This window comes from Abramis brama (assembly GCF_963993115.1).
Source record: "Abramis brama genome assembly, chromosome: 12".
In the NCBI taxonomy this organism is placed as follows: Eukaryota; Metazoa; Chordata; class Actinopteri; order Cypriniformes; family Leuciscidae; genus Abramis; species Abramis brama.
This window is the reverse complement of record NC_139974.1, coordinates 34,372,816-34,389,230: the sequence shown is the minus strand read 5'-3', so window position 1 is coordinate 34,389,230 and position 16,415 is coordinate 34,372,816. Positions and strand designations below refer to the sequence as shown.

Genomic DNA, 16,415 nt, shown 5'->3' with positions numbered 1-16,415 from the left:
AGAAGCCCCGTGGTGCTCAGAGTTGGAGTAAATCACTCCGCAGAAGTAGCAGTGCTTTGCAAAAAGTCGGCTTGTTCCTTTAAAGTTACAAATACCACTGTACAGCCATAACAATTGAGTTAACTTCTGAATGCGCACACACACATTCAATGCTGTATTACAGTGTAGCATACAAAGAAATTCATACCTGATGTGCAACAAAGTGTAACGTTTCTGAAAAGGTTTAATCACACATAATGTATGAAATTTATCTAAATATACGGGCTTTCTTTCATAAGCACAATGGCACCATGATTGTATGAGCTGAGAAAATGGGCAGAAAAATGTAATTCACAGACCATGTTTGACAAGTTTAATACTTCTTGCCCAAACTCTTTCATGTATTAACAGCTTATTTTTTTCAGCATGCACTACCGAAATTGCAAAACTAACACAATTCAGCCTACAAAAAGTGTTTACATAAGTATGTGTAAGCGGGTTCATATAATTGCAGTCTGGCTGATAATGTTTTAATAATTTGTGCAGTTGATCTTACACTGACTTAGATGTTTGAAACTTTAGCAATGACTTAAGTATGAAATGGCAAATAAGCTGGATTCAGATGAGAAGGAGTGAGTGTGTGTGTGTGTGTGTGTGTGTGCGAGAGAGAGAAGGGGGGGGGGGGGGGGGGGGGGGGGGGGTTACAGCATACAGTGATGGATCAGCAATTTTCCAAGTTGTTCCTCATATATTAGGAGACTCGTAGGCTTATTGCTCTTGGTTTAAACATGTCAACATCAAACAGCTACACAGTGTAATGCTTTGAATTTATAACAACATTTCAAAGTAACAGCTACTCGCTTTCAGATTACAACCTGAGGTGGCCTGGTTGCTGGATTATTTTCCTTTTTGTACCATACTAAGAGACATTTACAAATCAGACCACTACAGCAATAAGTGCATAATTGAGTGATAAATGAGTGTATAATTATTTCTTATTATCCTAATATTAGAATAGCCAATGTCTAAAAACAAAATGGCCTTAGTTGTTTACAAATTTGAACAGTTAACATGGTGCCAGTTTGTTTGTATTTGGAGGTAAACTTTGGAATTTTTTTTTTATTGAAACCTGATATTCTTAAAGAAGCATAATGAAGTGCAGCCTGACCTCCATAGATGAATCTCTTTCGAAAAGCCAGCAGCAAAGTGTTTCAATTGATTTTCATGAGCTCATGAGAAGGAGAAAAAAACAACAACACTTTGTGATTAAGGAACTGGAGTGGCAACACAAAGGTAGCTGGTTCAGATCAAGACCAGCACCTATCCAACATAAACCAGCCTCAGATAGTATGGAAACTCATTCTGGTATAAGCTGGTTCTTCAACAGAGTAGGCCAGACTTTAATATACAAGACAAAAGTCTAGCTAGGTGAGGCTCAGAAATGTGTAACAGCAAATTGTGAATGCCGTTCTCTACTCTGGGTGAAAGATATCTGCATCCCTCGGGACTGGTCTCCAAGACATTCAGTTCAATGGAGATGACAGCAGAGGTGAGACAGAGTGTGCTTTCAATAATGAACCCATAGCGTCACCTAATGAGAATCATTTACTCATTGCAGGTCAAGCAGAGGTCAGTTTCTATCCTCTACCAAAGACAAAGAATAGCTCATTACAAAAAGCAACAGAGGACAGGAAATATACATGGACACATGAAAGGATGGCATAAACTGTAGTTGCCACTTTCATAGTTGTGAAAGAGAGAGTAATGACAGCAAAAACTTCACTCAAACCTGATTAATCGACCTGTTTGTCATCTGATTGACCCAAAGAACTGCGAAAAGAACACAGTCTCTCATCTATGAGACGCCTTTCCACTAAAACACAACATATTAACTGCGCTGAAACTGATGAAGAGCTCTTACGGAGAAAGACTTGATTGTAGAAAAGCTGGAGAGAGTGTGTGGGAGCAGGTGAGCTATTCTTGTAGAGGAAAATATCTGAAACAAAGAGAGCACTTGACAAACTTCCTGCCACGGGAAACAGCTTCATAGCCAGATCAAATGTTGTCGTCAGCCCAGGCTCACTGGAAAAACGTGCCTGATATTATGTTCAAAATGATATTATGTTGATTCTTGCACATTTTGCGACCCTTTCAAAGTGAAATGTCCAGTGAGTGGTGCTAAAAACGTGTCCAGTTTTTTAGTTTAGTAATGTTTTTTTTAATATATATATTGGTTGTTGTCTGTATCGTGACAGCTCGGAAATTAAATGTCCAGTTAGTGGCGCTAAAAGTTATAGCACTATTGAGTGTAAAAAAACATACCACCTTCACTAAACCCTACTTTAAACCTAACCAATAGTGTTAAAGCACACATGAGATAAACTACATTTGCTGAAGCAACCGTGCCATTTTAGCTTGCTTAGATCGTGACTCGTGTTTCATGGGCCTCATATCAGAGTGCTTACCAAGGACCAAGTGAGCTAACAAGCATGTTAACTACGTCAGAAAATCAATACATATGAAACTGGTTAGGTAATACAAATGTCAAAATGTATTAGTTCACAAATCATGCACTATGGTTAAAGTGTGGTTTGATGTCATAACAGTCTTTATTAATCGATTATCTGCCTCTGTAATCATAATTTGTGTGAAAAGGAATAAAAGTTGCTGGGGTTTTACTGTCACTTGTCATTTCAGCAGGAAACTGCAGTGAATTGAATGTATATGTGTGTTTTTGGAGTTTTGCAAAAATTATGGTTATCGTATTACATATTAAAAAAAAAAGTTATATAAATAAAATAATCCTCTGCCAAAAAGCACATTAAAGATCTGAATAATGTAGGTTGAGTGTCTCAAACTTGTCTGTTAAATGCCTTTTAAAAAATTCAGGCTAGCACTTTTACACTGAAGCATCACTTTCAGGACCCACAGGAAAGATAAAACACAAATGAGTTTTAATATCTCAATTATTTCTCATAGTTAGAATGAGGTTATATGTCATCAAGATCATAAGGATACTTCTATGAAAATGTCGTACTTCTCAGTAGTCTCACATGTATCTACTCTGGATCTCAATGATGTCTCAAACTTTGCTCTGATCTGTCATGTATCGAGTACTCAACCAAGATCAGATTACCTGAGCTATGCTCTCGAAATTATATCATGGTCAACCGGCTGATAGCAGACGATATACATATTTTGGTAATCCTTTAAAATAATGGTTCGTCATTGATAGGTAACTTTGCAGGAAGTAATACAGGACAATTGAGTAGTACTATTAACACATCAGTTACTACCATTGACCAATATGGAAACACGATTAATTAATCAATAAGTAATAGCAAATTTAGGACTGAGATATTCCCTAGGTAATCAATAATTACTGAATGAGACAAACTCCATTAAGAGCTACTAACTAAGACAAATTATAAATAATTAACACTTAATTACTAATCACAACATTAACATGTCTGAGAGGTGAGAAATTGTCTTTTTTACTCTGAACATGATCATAAAATGCATCACTAATTACTCAAGTGTTGCCTAGTCACTCAGTAGGAACTACTAGTGATCTGAATCATTATTTTAAAGTGAAAAACATAATAAAGCAAAACTGCATTAGTTGGATTTATGCTTGAAACAAGTAAAAACAATTTCCATGAGGTGAATAATACACTCACACTAGATTTATTGTCTAAAAACAGTCTATCGGATGCAGTTTTGCTTACATATTTTTCCCCCTCAAAACGCAATACTGAAAAACAAAGATATTGATTAAGAAAATACTTTATGCAGTGTAATATCTCTCTTATCAGCACTGGCCATGTTCATTCTCTATCATCCTCTATTTCCTAGTGCTTTTAAGCACTAAAGTATAGTCTATGAAAACTTTTGTGCGTATGCACAATCTTTTATGATGAAATGTAGCCTATGCAGTTTTGTGCATGAGGCCCTGGGTCTGAAGGCTATGAAGTCTGAAGGTTACAAATCTAACTAAAACATTTCAGCTTTAAAAGCATCATTAATATAAGCCTGTGTACAAGAGCAGATAAGCAAAATGTCAGTTTCCATTTGCTGTGTATTTGTAATTGTACGTTTCTTTGAGATGTAACGTGAAAGCAATACTGGAACATTTACACACAAAATGATCAAAATATTAATCTCCTTATATCTTTTTATAGGTTATTTGCCCTCAATGAAACTGTAAATTCAGAGAAAGGAACGTACTGTACGCGCCCTTGTGGCTTTGCAAATTGTTTCTAACATTGGCTACTCAAGTAATGCCAATTTACAAACTCACTGGAGCTAAATCCTCAGCTGTTATTCATATGACTGTGTCACGGTCACCTGTTAGTCACTGTCTTCACTACATGTCCCATCATCCTCTCCGGCTCACACCTGCACTCACTTCACCATTACCTGCACCTGCCAGCGATCATCATCATTACTCACCATGTTCAGCTGTTGTCACCTTGTCTTCCCATTTTCATCTGTGTATTTAAATTCCCTGCTGTTGGTTCTTGTCAACACTGTGTTGTAGTTTTGGTATGTTTCTGTTTATATTAAATTCCTGTTGTCACTTCATCCTGTCTTCTAAGTCTGCTTTGACGTGCCTCACGCAGCCAAAAGCATGACAGATGTGGTTTTGAGCCATATTTAAAGAACACCTTTATCACACCTCTTCAAGCACCACATGACTGAAATCAATCGGTATGAGCTTTAGTCGAAGACCCCTCTCAGCAAACATGACAGCGGTCTCTTGTGGCATCACGTCAGCATCATGAATAACTGATAGGTCAGGGTTGAATAATGCACATCCTTTGTCAACATCAGTGTTCCCTGATGGACAACCACAAAATGACACCTCACAATGTTGTTCTAGTATCTTGCTCTATGTAGCATCCACCTACAGTATATAGTGTGTATATATAAAGTAATGCAATTTTATATATACTTTATATGCTTAACCTAGGTTTATTGGAAAAACATTCCTGTGGCAACATTTTTGCAACATGATATTACATTGTTTATTGCATGTTATGTGATGCAAACATTTATTACTAATAATTGACCATTTTTTTTGGCTGATATACTAATTTAAACTTTACAGTCTTCCAACAAAACAAATCTAAAATATTGATGACTCATCCTGCACTACACAAGTTTTTGTCCAATCAGATGCACACTAGAATGAGAATGTCCCACCCCCTAATGCCACCTGCAACCAACTAGAATGGAGCAAATCATAGTTTACAGATGTGATTTTTACTGGCTATTAAAAAAGGCACAATCTCTTCATAATGCCCTGCCCAAACTTCCAGTTTCAAAAGGAAATATGGGAAAGAAAAGTGCACTAGCCAAGGCATAAATATGGACCCTTACAATGTGTCTAGCAGCTTTAAATAAATGTTCACATCAAACATGTGGGAATGAAAAGAACAGTTTCAAAGAGCACGGGACCCTTTGAGGTGAGGTTTTTAGGGGGCATTAAAATGACATTTGTGTAATCTTGGCCATGGCACTTGATAGAAGACTGAAATTGAGAGCGGCTTGCATGGAGGCGCAGAGGGACAGCTTTCAAAGACACACGGTGAACCAAGGGAATTAATGGCTCTCCATGCACGTATGGCTACAGTCAGAGATAAAATACTCACTGCCTCCTCATCTGGAAATGGTGCTTCATTATCAGCAGAGGAGAAACGGTCTCTTCAATGGACACACAATACACACTTCTGTTGTTTGCAAACCCTTACAGATTCCACTCAGCAATCTGAAGAGAGAAAAAGAGAGAAATGGGGAGTGTGAGAGAGATAGAAACAAGCAGATGAAATGACTAAACATCCATGCTTGTTTGTATTTTTTTATTTTTTTTTTTTCTCATGCACTGTCAGGGGAAAACACTGTTCACTGAAAGCATTTCCAGGCTAACATGGCAATATGACGTGGCAAAGATGTAATGAGTCCCGCTTCTAGTTCCAAAGAACAAAACCTTTCTTCCACATGCAAGATAATCAGCCTGGAAAAAAAGCCTGAAAGAGACAGCAAGAGGAAAAAGAAGCTGGCATCAAGGTTTAATTGGCTATGTATCTTCCAGAGATCGGTTTGGGGAACGTGTGATGGGTTAAAGCCGAGACCATGCAACCTCATGCTCACTGTTGACCCTCATTACACTGTTTGCATTGAAACCAAATTTTGAGGTTTACACTCATCGTTGTGATTGGTTTAATACAATCCCTCTGTTTCGAGCCACATAAATAAAAAAAAGGCTCAGCAACATGAGAGGTATACAATAGATGGTTCACATTTTATCAGTAGTAGAGATGAACAGATGATGACAAAAGAAAAAAGATGATGAGGAGAGAAAAAAATGTAGCCTTAACCCTACTATAATCTGCAGGGCATTTCTGGTACATTTTTGTAAATGAATATGCTATAAATACGACATCAAAGGGGAAGTATGCAAGATATGTTAAAATACATTCTCTTAACCCAGTTTATTGTTCATTGACTATTATTAGTTCATATTACTATTAATAATTTTCAAAGCATTTCTAAGGATATACTGATTTTTAGAAGGCAGCTGCCTAATTTTGAGATGGTAAACATGAATATGGTTTGTGTAACATTAGCAACACATTATTAGCTGTTTGATAACGTAGTCAAGCAAAAGGCTAATCATATTAGTTACAGTTATGTGTCTGACTTTGTAAAAAGTGATACCATAGTGTGGCGTTTACTACAATAACTTGAAAGTTTAGCGAGTGATCTGCACTGATCGAATTTGCATATTCACGGATCCACGTATACTATATGAAGCAAGGGTGTAAAGTTACATTCAAGCTATTTTAAGGCATGAATAATTGTTTTTCACAGAAAAAAACAAGAAAAAAAACCCTTTTAATTATGTCATTTTGGTGATCAAAGATGAGGTTTAAGGGATTGACTACAGGGGGACTTTAGGTCCATTATACCCTAATCACAAATGTGTTCCTTTTTAATAGGAAATGGGGAAAATGGGAAGATTTGACATTAATATCACAGACAAGTGCAAAAGGCGAGAAGTTAAGCAAAACTTTTAACAGCAAGATTCTAAACTCAACTCATTGATTTGTGAATGCAGCTGGAGCCAGAATAATTAGAACACAACTTCTCCATTGTTCCAAAAAGGCAACAGCAATCAGAGAATATAGGTCACCACAGACATTTTTGCTGCCACCAAATTCACTCTAAATATGATTATAAACTCAAAACTCCCGGAAAACAATTAAGTATTCATGTGCTTGTGCGCGTGTTTGTGTAGAGGCTGGCTCTGCGTTGAGATGTCAGTGTGTGTCTCTGCACAAGGCTTTGCAGCCAATTGAAGAAACACTTGTGTCCCCTTGAGTGTTTGTAAGAGCCAGTATTTTGCATCATTAATGTTGTATTAACATCTTATTCTTCTAGTTTTTTCTGATGATTTTTTTTTTAACCAAATTTGGCAAAATTTGGGGCTCACGTAGCATGAATGCGAGAGTGAGAAAGGGGATAAAATTACTTCTCTTCTGCCCTTCTTGTTTCTGACCTCTAAAATTTAGCCAGTTCCTTTTTCACTTTTCTCCATACAGAGTGTCCTTAACTTGCAGACTTTGATAAAGGACAAACTGCTCCCTTTCTCATTTCTCTCTCGCTTCCGGATTCCACGGTTCACAACCCGCGCACATCTACTGATGATTTCTAATCTTTTACAGCCTCAGCTTTAAATACAGCTACTGGTACTTCCCTAATTCTATTTAGCCGATCAGCGGATCCTTTTGGGTAATGAGAAACAATAAATAGCATAGAACCATTTACCTAGTCTCGGTTTCATAAAGATGTTGACATTTATCTGTCCCATTGGTAAACAACCTAGACTTGAAATATGGCTGTGCATTAAATGTACAGCAGACCTGTTCTGTAAGTCATTGAGATGTGTATTTGTAATCATGCAAGTTATGATTACAGAGGGAAATATAACAACAAAAGTGTTTTGTATCTGTAGTTTAGTCTTGTTTTTCAGTGAAAATATGTAATATAATAAAGCAGACAAAAGCATAAAAATAATACATTTACTGTTCTGCTTTAGGAATGACAATGATTTAGTGCTCCTCTTACATAAGAGAGAAAGAATTGAGAGAACAGGGAGGCCAAATAGTCTCCGTCAGACACCAAAAGCCAATGTCCTTCTGACTTCTGAGTATTACCACTGTCCTTTCATCATTTACCCACAGCCAATGCAGAAATGACACAGGTGCCCATAATAATGTAGTATTCATGGATCTCAAGGTGGGTCGTACACCTGCTCTAGGACCGCTGCTGCCGGGGAGAAGCGATCAGTTCGGGTCACCTGCCGCAGCGGCTTTGTGTGCTAATGTGATCAATAGCTCTGCTCCGTTTCGACTCGCTTTCGTTTCACAGAGCAGCGAGGAACTAATGAGTAGCTGCAGGATTTTTAATTAGGGGTCAGCTAACCTATAGGGATTTCCCAAAAGGCTGAGCAGGGGGAAATGGGTGAAGTGCTGACTCTATTGCACAACACAATGAACCATGTTCATGTTCAATATTCAGTATTATGAGAATACACTATTTATAGTGGTGGGACTTGAACAACTAACTTTCAGTTAGTTTCTGTAGATAAAAATGGGAACACAGCTGGCTGGCAGCAAGTCACAAGGATGTAATTCACACAGTATAATGTCTCGTCATTGGTTTTCCAAGTAGAAATAGGAAGAGTTCAGGTCAAAACTTTAGCTAAAGATAAATGGCCCATCATACACTGTACTGTATTGTTGGGGGTAACGCATTACAAGTAACACAAGTTACGTAATCAATAACTTTTTAAGTAACTGGTAAAGTAACACATTACTTTAAAATGTATCTGCATTTTTCAAAAAAGTAAATAAAAAGTAACTAAGTAACGACATTAGAAACTTTTTAGGGAGAAACGCAATACTGTAACACATTACTTTGAAAAGTGACTTTCCCCAACACTATCAGTAAGTACTGTATGCAGTTTTCTAGAAATGCAATAAAAACATTACCAAAAAAAATCCTGTTTTTAACAACATACTAGGATTTCTTAGAGTACTTATGGTGTTGTGACATGCACACATTGATTTTAATATCACTGCTCCTTTGCAATCAGCCAGCTAGTACCCTCTCAGAACTTGTCTTCCTGATTGATCATCCACTTTGTTGGAACAACCTAACTGAATTTGCTGGTTGCATCAAAGTATATGGTACAACAAGACATCACCTACATGCCAATGAATCATCTGGATGGCTTCTCAAAAAAGTTTGGTTGCATTCAACCTTCAAATGCACAAGGATATTCCAAAGTTTCCTAAAAGTTCTTTAGTCAATAAATAAATAAATAATTTAGATTTTTAATAAGAGAATTAGATTGGGGTTAAGGATAAAACTGTGCTCAAGACAATGATACAAGATATACACCAAAATCCACAAAGACAGTTTATCAGTCACTAATCACAGAATCAAGCTTCTAGTTCTTGCTACAGCAGCAGAAGATCAAACCTGGTGCCACTCCTGTCAGCTAAGAAAAGGAAACTGTGGCTACAATTCACAAGAGCTCACCAAAATTCGACGATAGAAGATTGGAGTCTCGATTTCTACTGGAACGGTCAGAAATTGGCATAAAAAAACATGAAAGCTGCTGCTGGTGGTGTAATGGTGTGGGGGATATTTTCTTGGCACATTTTGGGTGGTTCTTCTCCTACAGGTCCTTCATTAGCATGTCCACAGGCTTGGCACCAAATTCACAGCCAACCATCATCCACTTCACCTTGTATAAATATATACATAAAACATTATTATTATGCTAATGAAGAACCTGTAGGAGAAGAACCTTTCTGACATATGCAGCTCAAGTCATCTCCCATATCACCTCATGTATGACATTAAAGCAAATTTATATTTAATGTGGGCCAGACAATCTCCTTGACCCACACTGGGGCTGCTATAGGCCATCTTTTATTATAAAAGTGAATGGCTCTGGTTGAATTACATATCACATTGCACAGGCAATAGATGGGAACTAGAGAGTTGGGGTGATGACACCGGGGTTGGGAACTGTTATTGTTCATCCGGGATGTGATATTTGATTCAACCTGCCCATGACCTTCTTAATCTTTCATCTTTCAGCAAAAGGTGAACTTTGTGGTAAAAGACAAACCTGTGTGGAAATTATTCATCACTACATTATAGGAGATAAAGGAGTCAATTAGGTTTTTATGGTACCAGAGATTCTTTCATTACATGAAGAGATGGTAATCTCCGCATCTGTATAATTTGAGAAAATGTATTAGTCAACAAAGCTCAGTTTGGATCAGGTGCACATTATAAGCCAATCATGTAATTACATTGACATCAATTTTACAACAGTCTGTCACCATTGGTGAATACAATAAAAGAGCCATAAATTGAAATACACCTGTTGCAAAAATTGTCCTTGACTTAATCAGCTGAACAGTTTTGAAAGCCAAAAATAGCTCACTCCAAAATTAATTTAAAGACCAACATGTTGACCATCAGCAGAAAAGCAGTCAATTCACTATTTGACAAGCTGTTTTCACACAAAATCTTGAAACATATCCTCCATTGGTTTCATATGAAAAGTTTGGGGCTGGTAAAAAAAAAAAAAAAAAGTATCTTATGCTGACCAAGGCTGCATTTGATGAAATTTGAAAAATATAGTAATATTGTGAAAAATTATTACAATTTAAAATAACTTCATATTAATACAGTTTTGAATTTTCAGCAACCATTAATCCACAGTGTTACATGATCCTTCAGAAATTACTCTAATATGCTGATTTCCTGCTCAAGAAACATTTTTTCTTTGTTGATGAATAAAAAGATAAAAAAAAAAAAAAACAGCATTTATTTTCATGACAAATCTTTTGGAACATTGTGAATGTATTTACTGTTACTTTGAAACAATTTAATTTGCCCTTCCTGTATAAAATTATTAAACCATAAAAAAAAACCTACTGACCCCAATCTTTTGAACAGTAGTATGTATGTGTGAAGTGAAATTGTATTGTATGATTTCAAGTTCAAGATGAATAAATGACTATGTGTGTAAAAAAGTGTATTAAACATATACTGTATTATGACATGAACACAAATATTTTCACAAGCCTTACTGTAAAGAGTTGAAGCATTTCCAAAACCAAAGGCCAAAGCATTTCACTGTAAATGAAACAAATTGTTAAAGTATGAAACAGCACACTGTTTATTCTGTTTCTCTCTGAAGACATGCATTATTGAAGTGTGAGGATACATTGGTAAATTGAAAAAGAAAAAGCTGTTTGTGCTTATACAGCTGGGGAATGTGCATATATTCAGACCACATGTGAGCACACACTCAGATGCAGATTTCTGCTCCACTGGCTAAAGATCTTTCCATGATGTAATATTATGAGTTTGAGAGAAGAAAGCATGTGAGGCACTTTGCATATATGAATGTGATGCATGAGTGTGTTTAGCCTGTGGACGCAGGTGTGTCCTGATTTAAATGTTCATGCTTGTGGATGGCAGTTCATCAGAGAAAATCGGTTAAATTTTTTCTCTTTCGGTGTGTGTGTGTGTGTGTTGTTTGGTTTATAGGTGTGAGTTATATACATTTTCCCTTGGGTTTATAACCCATTTGCTGAGTGTTTCGATGTGCTTTAGAGAGAAACGCACTGCTCTTCCAAACCTGAGGAAAATGAATATTTAATGCACAACCAGTTTTATATTCCAAACTCCTCTCTCATTCTACCTTACACTTCACATTCAATTTCAGGTTTTCTGTCTCCTTCACACCCTTGCTGTCTCTTTTTCTCTCCCCGAGTTCTCATTAAACACCTCTTCATCGAACAGTGGACAGGAACAAGTCCAGACTGTCCTACACTGTCCCGTTCTGTGTCGATCTCACCTCTCACTCCATTTTCTCAGTCTGTGAATCTGAATTTATTTCCCGTATCTCTTTTGCTGTGCTCAGCCAAATCTCCATACAGTACAGCACAAGACATAAACTACTGTATATCTCACTTCTTCACTGCTGGGTCAATCTACAGAACAGTGTCGCTCATATTGTGTCCCTCTATATCATTTTATATACAATGTATTACTAAATAATTAAAATAAGTTGTGTGCCCAGGTCATCAAGATATAATGGTAAGCAAATGTATTGAAGCGTGTTACTACCATGGAATAAAACAATGAAAAAACGCAATTTCAAATTTATATCTCACAATTCTGAGGAAAAAAGTCAGAATTACGAGTTATAAACCCAGAAATGTGAGATATGAGATAAGTCAGAATTGCGAGTTTATATTGCGAGACTTTTTTTTTTTTTCTGACAGAATAACGAGACATACACTCGCAATTATGAGAAAAAATAAACTTGCGATTGCGAGGAAAGTGTAAGAATTGTGAGATAAAAAGTCGCAATTTTTGTATTCTCCGGCAGAAACAAAACTTCCATACAAATCTGACAAGGTGCAACAAGAGTAACTAATATTAAGAAAAAAAGTCCTACAAGACACATATGCAAAAAGTAACGTTTATGATAAAGAATGTTTTGTTTTTAAGTAGTATTATGGCCATGACGTAAACACACAAGGATGATTAACAGAAACCTGCAATTTTCCATCATATTCATTGTAGCAGCTCTGAAGACATCTCTGAACAGGCTTACCGCTGTGTCTGAATAAGACAGTGATGCACTTTCAATTGAAATCATTCAAGTGACAGTCATATAAACAAAGCAAAGCAAAAATGTATCTTTAATTTGCTAAGCAAATTAAGTACCTGCAAGTACCAAAACAGAGGCGTAAGGCCAAATTAACTCTTAAGAGTGGTTGTAAAGAAAGACAGAGAGATGGGGAGTCTAGGGAGATAGTTTGTTTAGCCTCAAACTCATAGATGGCCCAATTATGTTGCAATTTTAGGCCACTTTGCTGAAGTCTGTAGAGCTCAGTCCTGACAAAGATGCTCATTAATATGTATTAACATTCCTAGAGCTACTTTGATCTCAGGCACACGTGAGAGCAGATTTTCAAAGAACGGCAATTCAGGATCCATTCACATAACCCCTGTGTGCAAAAATGTGTTGATGTGAGATGATAATCATGACCATGTGCTCATACTTCTCAAATATGCAGCACATTATCTGTGCATCCATAACAAAAGTTCCCCTTGTTAATAAAATGTTCACAAACATACCATAATTACACTATATGGCCCAAAAGTACCCAACTGCACAACCATACGTGCATGTTAAGAATTTATTCTCAAAACCAGTTACTGGAATAACCAAACCTGGTAATTAGAAGCGAGTGCCTACAAACATTTAGTCATGTAGTGTATTACAGGAATTGGACAACATCATGTACACCCATGCCAGATATAGTGCAGATTAAGTTAGACTAATTAAATCATGCAATGAAGATGTTTTAAGCCTTGGTAAAACACCTTACAAATAGAGGTGCTCCACTTTCCCCCAATGGACTGCTATATAAGGCAAAAGTCTACATGGGCCTAATTCTTCAGGCCATTTTTTTAAACGTATGCCGTTAGGGACCAAGGGAGGTGACAGGAAGGCATAGGAGTAAACCAGGATAATGTGAATTTTATTAATCAAATATCAAAAATTGGGTCTGTGAATACGAAAAGAAAAAAGAAAAACAATAAACTGAAGGAAAATTATTTTTTTTTACAAACGCTTTACTTTGTTCTTTTTTAGAAAAAGTGTGCGCGAAGTAAATTTGCTTTAAACAGCACAAACACAACCTCAGCTTAACTCACTGACCCCCTTCCTCCCCAAAGGCTGAGAAGGTCTGGCTTAAATACTCTAAATTCCCACCAGAATAGTAACTGGACAAAACCAACTCTGTATCCAGATAGTGTGAGAAAATAAAAACATTAATCCCTTGATTACAGAAGAAATGGACATCTGTGATAACAGAAAATAACAAATACTGAATATGCAATCATTAAATAATGGTTTGAAATATTTTCTTAAACAATACATTTGTAAAATGAAAATAACACCTGAAAAAAAAAAAAAAAATTGGTACTTTCCATATATTTAAAAACACGACCCTAGAAGCGCCCACCCCTTTGGGAAATCCACGATCTAACCCGGAAGTAAACACTAGCGTCAAAGCCATGGCAGCTGACAAAGGAGATCGTCTCCATTCATCAAACTTTCCAATAAACGGTATAGTAAAAAACAAACAAATGTCTAATGTCGTTATATCATGAAAACTAAGAACTGAATTGGCAAATAAAGCGTGCTGTGATATTCACTGATATGAGCACCTATCACCGAACATACGTCTTCATTCCCCGTTGATGCACTCTTACCAAAACAACATAACGAATGACAAAAACAATTAAATCTCCTGAAATATACACTGCTTTATCGTCTGGGTGTAGAAATAATAACCATAAAAGAAAATTGTACCTTGCGCTCGTGTATTTATATCACACGGATCAGGTGACGATATAATAACTGCATCTCATCGTCACACAATTTAATCAGTATTCTCCATATGAGAGAATAGTAACAAATATATGTCTAATATTAGACACTGAAGTGCGCATGTACAAGTGTGACACTGCTAGTGATGTGATGTGACAAACTAACGCTCCCATTATAGTGTTCTAGTTTGTCTACACTGCAAGCGCACAGCGTGGGGTCCAGTGGCGTACGGAACACACCCACAGACTAACAAATATTTACTGATTTGTTCTCCAGTGCTAGCTCTATACTGTGTGTAGCCCATTTGATTTATAATATATGATTGTAGCCCATTTGATTTGATTTATATGATGTACACTGTTTAATTCAACTGTTCAGGCCAGGTTGTACTGGTTATCTGCGTACAGCGTTCTGCAACATTCCCATTAAAATCAATGAAGCTGTTGTGGTTGTGCCACATGCATTGCTAGCTGATAGAATACAGCAAGCCATTGCAAAACTGCTACAGGCTGGGCTCCTCAATGAATCTTTCTAACCTTGTCTTTTATTTCCTCACTTCCTACAAGCCAAGTGTACAATCTTCCTTGCTGTTTCAAGCTCAGATTCTTTGCAAACTTAAAACTGGATATTAAAACTCCAAAAGATAAGCTGTATTTTTATTAATGCACGCTTATTTGTCAGAAACACATTTGTTGTCAAATCTATGCTACCTGCCAATCAAAATCCTGTCACATCCACGCAGGCCAAATTGCAGCAGTTTCTTGCCCCAGCTGAAGCGTGTTCCATTTCCTGCTGCATTTTATTGTGGTTGATTGTGAAAAATGGTCTGACAGGGTGAACACACAAAAAATCTAAAGCAATCAAATCTTGAATTCAAAGAAACTGCCTTCAAAATGACCTCCCGTTGTGTTGCAATCATAAGCAGGCAATTTAAGCAACAAAGTAGCGATTTATTAATATCACTTTTTCCACACTGAATACACCCAAGTTCCAGCAGCAAGCACATGGATAAAAATCAGTTTTTTTTTATTTTTCAAAAACCTAATTTTCACAAAGATAAACATATTTTTCTGCACCCAACCCAGTGGAAGATCAAATATCGGACTTGAGACACCTAAATTCAGGCATCACAAAGCCAGAAATGCACATCAGCAGAAAGATTGGAAATAAATGAATTCATTCATCACTGTTCTCCACTTCTTCACAGACTCTGTGCAGGGAATGTGACAGACTGGAAGCTATTAATAATGGCAATTCATCAGCGTTAGCTTTTAAATATTTGCTAAGATGTCCCATCAAATGTTAGGTGCTAGACTCTTTTGTGGCCTGACCTTGTGTGGGTGCGGTGGATGGTTTTTTGATGAATTGATTGGGTGGGCATTAGTGACAGACTATCGGAAATGTGACACTTGTGCTCAAAGCAGTAGAAAGCTTTGGCTTATAACATTGAGAGGGGTTAATAGGTCACTGCAGAACAAGTGGAAAATCAGTGTCATAACAGTGCTCTTCCTCTGTCTGCATGTAACAGGAAATACGGTTTAGATTGAGAGCGAGAGGTCTGAACATACGCAGCTGACCCCGCTGAAAAGACCTGAAAGTATGAATTACTGTACCACAATGGTCCACTCTAGTTCATGCTAGCTGGTGGACCACCATAACCAAGCTGTTTCCCAGCAAAATAACTGGTCAACTAGCAATGTCTTTTAGTAAACTGGTTGACCAAGAAAGTCTAGTTGGTTAAAGGGATGGCTTAATCAAAAATGATAATACTCATCATTTACTGACCCATATAACCTGTATAACTTTTGCCGTATAAAGTTCTTTCTTCTGTTGAACACAAAATTAGATGATTGAATAACTATCCAGTCAATTTAGAACATGGGAAGTACATTTTGACTCACTTTAATGCTTAATAATAAAGCACCCAAGA

At 36.9% G+C, this 16,415-nt stretch overlaps 1 protein-coding gene across 1 annotated transcript in view; it reads right to left on the bottom strand.

Annotated features, from left to right (window-relative positions):
• Nucleotides 1-16,415, bottom strand: part of dlgap3 (discs, large homolog-associated protein 3) — a 172,380-nt gene that overhangs the window by 66,639 nt on the left and 89,326 nt on the right. The window contains exon 2 of the mRNA XM_084130490.1: nucleotides 5,634-5,749. The gene's annotated coding sequence lies outside the window, so the exon portion shown is untranslated. The remainder of the gene's footprint in view (nucleotides 1-5,633; nucleotides 5,750-16,415) is intronic.